The sequence below is a fragment of the Microtus oregoni genome, unplaced genomic scaffold (genome assembly GCF_018167655.1).
Source record: "Microtus oregoni isolate MIOR12 unplaced genomic scaffold, Mior012 000000F_ref0000247, whole genome shotgun sequence".
NCBI classification, from domain to species: domain Eukaryota; kingdom Metazoa; phylum Chordata; class Mammalia; order Rodentia; family Cricetidae; genus Microtus; species Microtus oregoni.
Genome location: NW_024543059.1, coordinates 52,952,979 through 52,964,858, shown reverse-complemented (window position 1 = coordinate 52,964,858; position 11,880 = coordinate 52,952,979).

Here is an 11,880-nt window from a genome sequence, read left to right as displayed (position 1 = left end):
TGCAATGCTGAGACTATACAGAAAGATGTGGCAGGAGCAGCCAGGAGGGAGGGAGGAGGTGGAGCTGGTACTTTTTAGACATATTCAGGAAAGCCCCATTGTGTCTTAGATCAGGGTGCACCAATATACCAATGATGAAATCAAGCCTGTAGTGAAGGCTGGTTTTTGAAAGGAGGGTAATATTTGAACTTATCGGAAGTTTGGCCCTGCAAAAGGAAGCTGTGTTGACCACTTTACAGGTAGAGCGCCAAGAGGAAGGAGTGTGCTTGGTGTGTTTCAGGAGGAGCAAAGACCTGGTTTAGTTTTAGAAGGAGGGGAGTCAAAGGTGACATCAGCAGGGTCTCAGGGAGATGTGCGCACAGACGAGAGCATCTAGATTCCAGTCCGAGGGAGATGACAAGCGTGTCCGTAAGTGCTGGGTATAGAGTTAGGAGCACTCGACATGTCACACAGAAAGCGTGTCAAGCTTCATTACAAGAGTGGGGGATGGTTTGGGGGCCTCAAGATTGAAATTACAACAGACATTGGGCATTTTCCACTTCTGCCCTTACCTGAAATGTAAGGACCAGGGCACCTGTTGAGCTGGAATCCATGGCGAATGAGCCAGGAGCTACACCACATCCACTTCTAACCAGTCATGAGTTTGTTATTGGACTTCAGACCTGAGGCAGGAGGGCGAGGTGGCTCTTCACCCTGCTTCCTGGCAGCCACGACCAAGGGCAGGAAGGAGGAACTGCTTAGTTTTTCGTGTTTAAAATCTTGCCTGGGTGTCTGAAATTTAGGATGTGTACCCATAATCTCAACACAAAATCTGACTGCATAGTTTATGCTTCGGAAACAGTACAACAGGGCCAGTGGGACAGATTACTGCCAAGACTGATGAAGAAAACTCAGTTTCTGGGCCTGTGGTGTTCTGAATGAGAATGGTTCCCACACATTGGTTCCCAGTCGGTGGATCTGCTTAAGAAGGACGAGAAGGTGTGGCCTCATTGGAGAAGACGCGTCATTGGCAGTGGGATTAGAAACTTCACAAGTCCATGCCATTCCCAGGCTCTGTTCTGCTTCCTTTTGCTTGTGAATCAATGTGTAAGCTCCCACCTACTGCTCCATGCCTGCTTGCTGCCATGCTCCCTGCTATGACGGTCAATGACTCTAACCCTCTAGAACTGTAAGCCCAAATAGATTCTTCTGTAATTTGCCGTGGTCATGGTGTCTTATCACATTAATAGAAAATTGACTAAGATGGGGACCCACGTGATAGAAGGAGAGAGCTGTCCTATGGAAGCTGGCCTTTGACCTCCACATGCATCCTGGGGGCATGCATGTACAGGAACACACACACACACACACACACACACACACACACACACACTGAATGTCACATGTCCTAGAGGCTCCAACAGATACTGAGTCCCATCATTGGCCTTTAATCAGTATTCACCACTGGGGTGAATCAGTATTCGCCACAAGAGTGTCAGCAAGAAATATGTGAACTGGGGCAAGATCATTCTTGATTTAACCCAATGGCTGTTTCTCCTTCTTCCTCTCCTTTCAGTCCCCCCACCTCTCCTCTGCCCCCATCCACTCCTCTTCTATTTCTATTTAAAGAAGGGTAGGCCTCCCATGAATAGCAATCAAACATGGTATATTATATCGAAGTCTGGATGAGGCCACCTGGTCTGAGGATAAGTGTCCCAAAAGGTGGCACAAAAGTCAGAGACAGTCTCTGTTCCCACACTGTTAGTAGTCCAACAAGAACACCAAGCTAACAACTGTAACATGTACACAGAGGGCCTGGGTTAGTCCCATGCATGCTCCCTGCTTAGAGCTATGAACTTTCCTCTTATGAACTTTCGTTGTGTCCTACAAGTTCAGGTGTGCTGTGCGTTCATTGCCATTGAATTCTAGGAAGTCTTTAATTTCTGTATTTCTTCTTTGACCCAGAGGTCTTTCAGTAGAGAGCTGTTAAGTTTCCATGTTTGTAGGAGCATGGAAGACAGGGGTGTTATATGTGATTTGATAAAATGGTGGGGTGCTGGCTCAAGAGGTTTCAGAGGAGAAGAATTTTAGTATGTTGCCTAGAGATCACTATTGTGATATTTTGATGAAGAATGTGGCTGCTTTTTGTCCTTGTCTGAAGGGTCTGCCTGAGGCTAAAGTGAAGAATTTTGGATTAAGTCTGTAGGCAGAAGAAATCTCAAAACAGTGTAATATAGACTCTCCAGGCTGGGATTACGAGCACACCCTGCCACGCCTGACCTTGGTGTGAGCACTGAAGATCAAGCGCTCCCTCATTCTGTGCAGCAGCACTTCCCTGTCTGAGGTGCCTGCCCAGCCCCTTGTGACTATGTTAAGAAAATGCATGCATTGTACACACGGGTAACATGCTTTGGGTTGTTTGGTTATTGTATGACCGGACCGGATCTGCTTACACCAGGTTGGTCTTGATGCTGCAATTCTCCCGCCTTTACCTCTCAGCTGCTGGGCTCGCATGCTCAGCCCACTCATGTATGCCCAGTCTCTTCTACGTCATTTTCTTTGGAAAGAACTCTGCCTGAGGTGACTATTCTTGTAGATCATACAATATATGCAGTGAAACAACTTTAATAATGCACGTCTGTGCACTTAGTGTGCACATGTGCATCTGCATACATTTTATAATCTGGGTTGCTAAGTCAATGATGTGACTCCTTTGTCTTCTGTTCTGCGGTTCCTATAAGCTATGAATTCACATATGTGATTAAGAAGTAATGCTCTGTTGCCAGGCACTTGGATGGAGATGAATATAGGCCTACGGCTCAGCTTGGGAGCTCAAAGTTTATACTTTTATGTTTTTAAAAAGGTTGATTTTGGTTGTACAGTCCTGCTGTTCAGCTGTCATAGGTCAAATGTTTAATAAGGAAGGCATTTCGAGTTGTCTATTTCTAGGCTGTTTTACATATTGTGGGTAGAGACTCTCGTTAAGGGATATAAATATATACATAGGTATATATATGTTGTATAAACACATCTGAGACTATATATACTGTGATAGATGGGGCTGTCTATTCCTGGAAGACACAGCTGTCATGTTACTTTAATATATTTGTCTTCTGTGACAGCTCATATGTACAAATAGCTGTTGGAAAGGAATACAGTGCCATGCCTTTGCCTTGATACCCAGTTGACAAAACAGGGCTTTTTAATATATATAAAATATATATTTAATATATATTTAATGTCACAATTTATCATCATCGCTGTTCATATAAAACTTGGTCACCTGACCAGAGTCTTAGAGTGACCCAAACGTCCCAAGCATTATTGGAATTTTGCTATTGCCATGGTGTTCCTTTCTGGGGAGTTCAGGGACTATTGATAGACATCCGTGTCGCTGGGCTCTCTCACTGAATGTTGTTCTGGTTGAGATCAATAGTTTCTCTCAAGTCTCCAAGTTTGGTTTATTATTGCTCACTTGAATTTGTACAACAATTATGATCTCATACAATGCCTTAACTTGTCCCAGTGACCAAAGACAAAGAGGAGAGAGGAACTGCGTTAGAAACCTTGTTTCGTGTAAAGAAATGTTCCTCTTCTTTGCAGCCATATAAACCTGTAGTGTCACTCAAAATTCTGCTGTCTGTCTGAGTCCACACTGAAACTATTCTAAAGTCGTCTACTGGGCAGGTCTCAGCCACAGCCCTCTGCAGATGCCTGTCAGCTTTCTGGACCTCGCTGGCCTCCCCTTACCTTCACAAAGCAGTCAGTGTGGTATTTCTAGTGTGAAAGCAACTCTATGCTTGCCTCGAACACGCGATCTGAAATTGCTTCTGGTCAGTGAACGTGCCCTGTGTGGCCCTGTTGTAGGCGCATATTGTTTCCAGCTCTGCCTTCGCATTTCTCACGTTGTTCCTCTGAGACTTCCTCATCCTGCGAGACTTGCATCAGCAGCTCCGTGGGCCATTTTTGAAATGATGGACACACAGAGCCTTCTGTACTTGGTTACAGATGTTTCAAGAGGTTGTCCGGTGGTTAGAAGCGATGATTCCCTGGAGTCTAGGCGATTCTTGGGTGTAAGTATGAAACCTTTCACTATCACGTATGTAAGTGACAATCACAGTTCACGAATCACACCAGATACTCACGAAGACAATTTGTGAAGGTCTGAAGTAGCTTTCGCCACCTTACCAGCAGGTGGCGCGCGAACCCCACGCTTTAAGCCTCTACGGCTTTGTGATTTTGATGTAACACACTAATTGGGCAGTTAAGGGAGGAGATGATAATTTACGCACTGTTTACAGAATAAAGCTGATTTAACCTTCAGTTTTTCTATAAGCGTTTTCTTTTTCAAACGGAGCGTTCCAACTGAAATTGCTAAAGTAAAATGGAAGACTTCAACTTGAAAAAAATGACTGGAGAGAAATAAAAATTTAAGACGGGCCTCAAGTCAGGGGGAAATGTGAAGCATGAAATCAACACTTGGGGATGGGAACAGCGGGATCGCAGCTGCAGCCACTCACACAAGCAGCTCCCAAGCGAAAGGCAGACGGTCTGGGGCTTGAGCCAGAACACGGAAGGAAAGACAAGGGCCCGAACGCAGCTCTTACGTTTGAAGAGCTGGAACCCTGGGTAAAGAACTTCCCACGGTGTACCTGTGAACACGACCCTGCGACACTTTCACAAACTGAGAGCCACAGAAGGCAGGAAAGCAAGCACAAAGGGAGAAGCCTGGGTGGCAGTCTTGGAAGGTGTGAAGATGTCAGGGGAAGAGAATTGTTGAAGAGGGTGATGGGGGCTCACAGCTCAGGGCAGTGAAGGAAAAGTCTTGATAGCAGAAGGTCCACGATGTTCGTTCCAACATGTGCTTCCTGTGTGGTGTGCACTGGGTGGGGCTGTTCTCTAAGTTTGTCTGCTTTTGAACATTAGGTCTTCAGCAAAGAGTGTCATGAGAGAAAAGTCCTGTGTACTAGCTGGTTTGCCTGTCAACTTGACACGAGCTATAGTCATCAGAGGAAGGAGCCTCAGCTGAGGAAATGCCTCCATGAGATCCAACTGTAAGGCATTTTCTCAATCAGTGGTCAATGGGGGAGGGTCCAGCCCATGGTGAGCGGTGGCATCCCTGGGCTGCTAGTCCTGGGCCTTATCATCCTGGGCTTTAGAAGAATGGGCTGGGCAAGCTATGTGAAGCAAGTCAGTAAGCGACTCCCCTCCATGGCTTCCGCATCAGCCCCTGCTTCTGGGATCCTGCCCTGTTTGAGTTCCTGTCCTGATTCCTTTGGTGATGAGCAGCAAAGCTGAAGTGTAAGCCTCACAAACCCTCCCCAACTTGCCTTTGGTCAGGGTGTTTGGTTGCAGCAATAAAAACCCCAACTAAGACAACACGTGAGCTCGCCTTGTTTTCAAAATGCTGCATCAGTGTAAGGTAACGTTAGAGAAGTCATCACAGATAAAAACAGACCCTCAAAGAACAGAATAAACGTAAGGTAACGTTAGAGAAGTCATCACAAATAAAAACAGACCCTCAAAGAACAGCAGTGTTTATTTGAGAATAACACCGCAAAGGGAAATCCACATGCCATAGTGAACTGTGGGCACATTGAAAAAGTTGAGGGTTGAAGCTCAGATTATTTTGTTTTTGCTGTTATTTTTTTCTAGTTCTTGCCATTCCCTCCTTCTTTCCCCCTCCCTCCCCCCTTCCTTCCTTGGCAGGGTCTGATGTAGCCCAGGCTCGCCTCAAGCTCACATTGCAGCTGCGATGACCTTGAACTCCTCATCCTCTGACTTTGTCTCCACCTCCCAAGTGCTAGGTTCTGGTTGTCTCTCCATACAGTCTGGCTCCTGCAATGCTGGTGATTAAACTCAGGACTTCAAGCTTGCCAAGGCAACCACTGTACCAACTTTAAAAATGAAACAGAGGCAGGACCATCAGATGCTATGACAGCTATGACACAGTAACCCTGACCAAACGGTCAACTGCAGGATCCCCTCAGGCTGAGGTGGAACTGAGAACTGTTGGGGAGATGCCCTGGAGAAGGACATTTGATGTAAGGCTGTGGTGGCTTCTCTGTGGGCTGTGGTCCTGGCATTCTTTCCTGGTCGTTTCCATCAGGCAGTGGTGTTCAAGAGCCCTTGCTTTACAGGCTCCTGGGTTTGCTCACCTTATGTTGCTAGAGATGGCAGGAGCATCTCTGCTCTGATTCTGACAGCTCTCTCGTTATTTTTGTACGGAAGAATACGGGAACCTCCGATTGCTCATCAGTCACGTCACAAGGGCAGTGCTCAGCACTTCACATAAAAATCAAGAGCCCCGTGCCAATGGATACATCTACACGACACTCCTCCTCCTAAAGCTCAGGGGACATTACAGAAGAGGTGGCAGAAAGATTGTAAGAGCCAGAGAATCCGGGACTTTGCTATGAGACTGTGTCTCCTAGGAACACCTAAACTACACCCGTAATGTCTTACACCTTGACTACCCAAACATAAGCAGAACAAGACCTACACTAATAGAGGCCAGAGTAAATGCGGAAATGTCACCAGCCTCAGCCTTACACAAAGAACTCTAGGCAACCGAGAAAAGCTCAATGTGGCCACACATAGTGGATCCGAGAGCCTGGGCACTGCGGACCCACAGACTCCCAGTGGAGCCTCTTGGAGATAGCCAGTGATCTTTCATCAGATGAATACTTAGGTCTTTTAGGTATGAGCACATGAGACTTTCCATTTTTAACTCAGTGACCTCATCTACTGAAGGGGCGCTACAGATTTGGAAGCCAGCCCTGCCTTAGTACGTAAATGTTTCCTGAGAAAATGGAAATCAAAGTGTGTGTTGGGCACGGGCAGTGATCTGTATTCTAAGGTTGCTTCAATAGATGCACAGATCTGTAAGTTTTACTGTGTTTTGTAATTTGCATTTAAGAAATAAGTGCACTTGGCCTGGCTACGTGTGTGGTTTGGCATGCACACACTCTGGCATGCACGGCTTCCAAGACCGAAGTTTCTCTAGTGAACTTCACATTGACTGGGTAAAAAGAGAAGAAAATAAAACAGCGAAAGACAAAAGATCCAAATTTTATTCAGTTTAAGTTGATAGAAGATAATCTAGCAGAAGTCCATTTCTTTGATTCCTTCATAACATTTTTCTTCCATTCATATTTGGCATTTTATATAGGTTATATGTGAAGTGTTAGCTAATAAAAGAAGCCAAACAGTGTAGGAAATTAGGCCTTGTAACCCCCCTCCCACACACATACACACACGCTGTTGAAGTTTGGATCTGAAGGCAAACACCGTGAGGATATTAGAAACCTATGTAAGGAGCTGCGACTTTTATAGATCGTCTTACGTTCTTCTTCAAGCATTCGTTATCTTTTCCCCTTGAACGGGCTCCGTGTCCTGCTTCTAAAATGCTGCTCAAACGTCCTGTCCAGGGCTGTGAGCAGCCTTGTGCCCCAACAAGATGGCCAGCGCTGCTGTTTGACGTTCTGTCTGGAGCAGAATTAATCTCCCCGGAGGTCATGGTGATGAACGAAACCCCACGAGCACAGGCACAGCCGACGGTGGGGCCATCTTGCACGTTGGCATTTTATCTGTAATCAGAGGCTTCATCACCACAGATCCTGTCAGCTACCCCCAAATAAGTTGGCTTTATTAATACAGGTTGCTCCTTCTTGTTGCATAATGAGCTCCATGATGGGTGGCTGCTTAAAGACCCAGCAGAAAGAAAGCCGACCATCCGTCATTACAGAAGGCAGGGGAATCGGATGGGGCTTTTAACTCCAAGCCACTGATGGTAATTTTTGGTTGCATGCCTGAGTTGCCTGGAGCAACAGAAAACATCACCTTAGTTTTATTCAGGCTAATTGCCAGCCCGTACGTTGGTCCTAAATTTGAGGAATGATTGACAGCCCGATACATAGCTTCAAGTTCACAGTCATTAGCACACAGCCACTCAGGTCTATTCTGCCCCAAAGACGCGTATGGAAACCAGCCACCCACTGAGTCCAAACAGCACTGGAGGCAAGCAATACATCCCTCCTTAGGGGTCCACAGCTTTCTTCCTGCACTGGCCACGTCTGCACGGAACAAGGCCTGTTTGTGACCCTGTTTGACATGCATTTGTGTGCAGAGGCAGTTCAGACTAGGTGCTGTCTCTTCTGACTCGGCCAGTTAAAATAGACGTAGTCACAGGACTGGCTCTCTTTGCTGATGGATTCCTGGAGTAACCAAGTGTGTTGAGCGTTGACGAGGTTAAAAATAGCAGCATGTAAGCCTACGGGTTGCTTCTCGTGTTTCTTTTCATCTTAGGAAGACTGACACTTGCTCTGCGCTTCTCTGTCATTTTAAGGGTCACACATACTTGCAGAATTGGCGTCTGTAAGGTCTAGATAGTATTTTCCTCTTTCCCTTTAAAGCATAAACCTTTATTCTTTCTCTATTGCACTTTCCAGCTATACTCCCCACGCAGTGAAACACAATTATTTTGTGCCTGTCATCTTTTTGGTTCTTCGAATGCTTTGTTGTGCAATTAAATGTGGACTAAAATTAAAATCCCCATAAACCAGCTGTCAGAGGGTGCCTCTGCAAACAAGGTGGATGTCAAAGGAGACATCTTTGTCAGGAAAATACATTGCAGTTATATAGCAGACTTTCCCCTGGGAATTCGTGGGTCTCTGCTCCTCCCCACAGAGTGGCTTTCCTCCTTCTGGATCCTGAAAGTCTTCCTGTGCCCTTTAGGGAAAACGTCCTCCCGACATAGGGTCCTGCTTTCTGAGCCTTGCCTCTCAGAGCATTGCATGCAGGGATGTCACGCTAACCAACCTTCTCATGCTTTTTCCACAACTGGTTTGTCCATATTTTTCTTCATCTTCCATCATCCAGTATTTACCTGCTCGTCCCCCGTGGGGACACAAGAGCAAGCATGGGGCTCCATCCATCTCCTTCCCTGTTTGCACAGTAGAGTTCTGTCATGTGACTTTTCAAACTAGAGCCCAGTGGGAAAAATTCTGGCCAAGAATATTTTTGTTTGCCCTGCATAGTGTTCTAAAAATTAGAGAATTTCACCCAAACCATCTGGATTTTCAGCTTCTTTGGAAAAAATGAGAAGACGTTTTCGTCTTAGAAGGCATTTCTAAAAGATGCTAGCTGAGCTGAGCAGCAGCCGACCTTGACAGGCGGCGTTGTAGGACTAAGCCCTTGAGCGCAGTCTGTTCTTCCTGCTCTGGGCTTTTGACTTCTGGTTTAAAACCGTAAGGAAGAAGAGCTTTCTAGATCAGAACCACCGCTCACAGCGGAGTTCTTCCAGAGATTGTAACACTGAAGGAACAAAAAAAAAAAAAAACTCTCAAGGCAGGTCCTCTACTGGCCTGTAGGCTTCCTTTGTCTTTCTGCTTCGGCATGTACGGCCGGACAGAAGCATCCAGATGTGCAGACATTTACGGCCGGACAGAAGCATCCAGATGTGCAGACGGAAGATGAGGATGAAACACCCCTGCAGCCCCACAGCCTCCTTCCCTCGTGGCTACATGAGAGTCTGTAACAGGTGCTATCAGGCTGATGAAAAACAAGGGGGCAGTTGTACAGCCGAGGTACCTGTCAGGATGCCACAGACAGTTACTGCAACACAGAGTGACTTCTTTTTCACTTCCCAAAACAAACATTTTTCAAGAGAACGGAGGCTTAGCCAGATATCTTGATATCTTATGTGTAAAAATAATTTTTTTTGAAGCTAAATTGTAAGCAGTTTTCTTGAAAGGCAGCCATCACTGCCTTTGGCTAGGATCTCACTTTGTTTTCTCAGCTGACCGACCATTAACCCTTTCTAGCCTGGCAGACTGCAAGTATGCCGTGAACATAATACCTACTCAGAGCTACTAAGAACTAAATGAGATATGTGTAGGTGGTTGGCACACAGGAGGTATCAGGACTCTAGGACTTGCCTTCTCTGGGGGCTTCCCATTCTTATCTTGCTTACCTCCAACTACCCTGCAGGGGGCAGTGTAACACCGGGGCTGAGGACCGAGGAAGGCGGTGTCCCTTAGAAATGAGGGACTTCAGGCAAAGAGCTCCAATTCCCCGCTTCTCAGAATCATTCTCTGTAAAAGAGCTGAAAATGATAGCATTTGAGTTTAAGATGAGACCTGACATTTAAAGCGTTTGGCACAGATCCTGGCCCACAGTGTGCGCCCAGCATTCTTTTTAAGGGTCATTACTACCACCCCTCATAGTGCCTTGGCAGTAGAATTTATTTGCTTTGATGGCAAGGCCCATGGGCGTCCCCCAGAAATCTGGACAGTGTCCCTTTGAAACCCCCTTACCGCTGCCCTTGTTCTGCTGGTGACCGAAGGCCTTCAGCTTAGTCAGCCTGAGAATAAAGAGGGGATTTCCAGCAGGGAGGTTGAGGGAGGAATGGCCACAGAATTCCGTGCTAACTCTGGTCTCTTGAACCCACAGTCTCCCGCTGACTCCTTTGAGGTTGATCATCCCCCAAATTCTAGGTGTCTGGGCTCCTACCTCCAAAATAACAGCCGACTTTTATCCTTTCTATTTGGACCGTCAGTCCTTCCTCTGAAGAGCTGATTGGAGAGGGGTGGCCCTCCACGCAGGAGGCTCCTAGTCATTCTCCTGTCACAGTGTTGCTCTGGTTCCCACATCCGCCACCGTCTGTGCCTCCTGCTGAGGCTTCTTGGTTCTTCTGCCTTGTCAGGACTAAGCTGCAAGATTGAGGAGAGCTACTTCCAGCTCACATGACTCCAGCTCACGTGACTCATATTCGAGACCTGGAATGTAACCTTTAAAACCCAGCACGTGTTAGTCTGATGTTAGACTTAGGTAGCACCACAAGTCTGATGTTCTGGGAGAAACAAAACTATTTTTATTTGATAACAACAAGTAATGTCTTCATGCAGGAAAGACAAATTTAGCAAAATTTGATGACCCTCCAAATCAGGTAGCTCTCACAGTTGGGAATGCCCTCGGGCCAGCTTCTCTGTGATGACTGACCCCAAGTCTGAGGGCTTCCCAGTGAAGGGTGTTTGTCACTCACGTTATCATGGTGCACTTACTTCTAAAGGCACCCCAAGAGAGAGCCACCATACAGAAGGAGCTTGTGCTGGGGGAGAGAGAGTTCTAGGACCGTTAAAGACTCTTCCCAGAGGCGCCACCTTTAGTTTCCACCTGGATTGCATTAGGTCTGTAGATCACATGCTGGGCCTAGCCACCCCATGGTGTGGACACAGCCGGACCTGCCCTGTAATTCAGCGTGGAGCCATCTTCACAGCGACACAGCTAGGACTTTTGTTTACATAGAAACCAAGCCGAGAAGACAGAACCTCTCACCCCTGCTTAAGTCAGGTCTGTGTAGTGGGACCTCGTGGCTACAACTGAGAAACATGTTCATAATTTACAATATCCCATACATGTAACTACTCAAGTCTAAGTGTGAAGTCACACTACCAAGGAAGTAGGAGGGGCAGAGGAACTTCTTCGGCTATCCATGTTGAATCTACCTCTCCTCCTCCTTTGGGGTTTCCCTCTGTGTTTTTTGTCTCTTCTGTTTGCATCAGGCAAGTTCCACAGTCTCTTCTGTGCTTCCTTTCTCTGCTTACTAATACTTCTCTACACTGTGGCTCACAGTAGCATACACTACTTGACTTTGTTGCTGTGACTGTAGAACACAACAGACCACACACGCCATCAAGTCTCCTACTTCCCTTGGCAGTGGTGCGGAACCTGCCTGATCAGAACCTCTCTCATCAACAGTTCTGTCTGACCAACTACTGGGCTCATGGCTGAGAGATTTCTGGAGCAACAGCCCTGCTCAAGGGCAGGGAACAAGTCCTGTTATCACAATCCTGTCTCCTCAATAACAGTGTGGAATCTGGTGTGGCCATCATTAGTAAG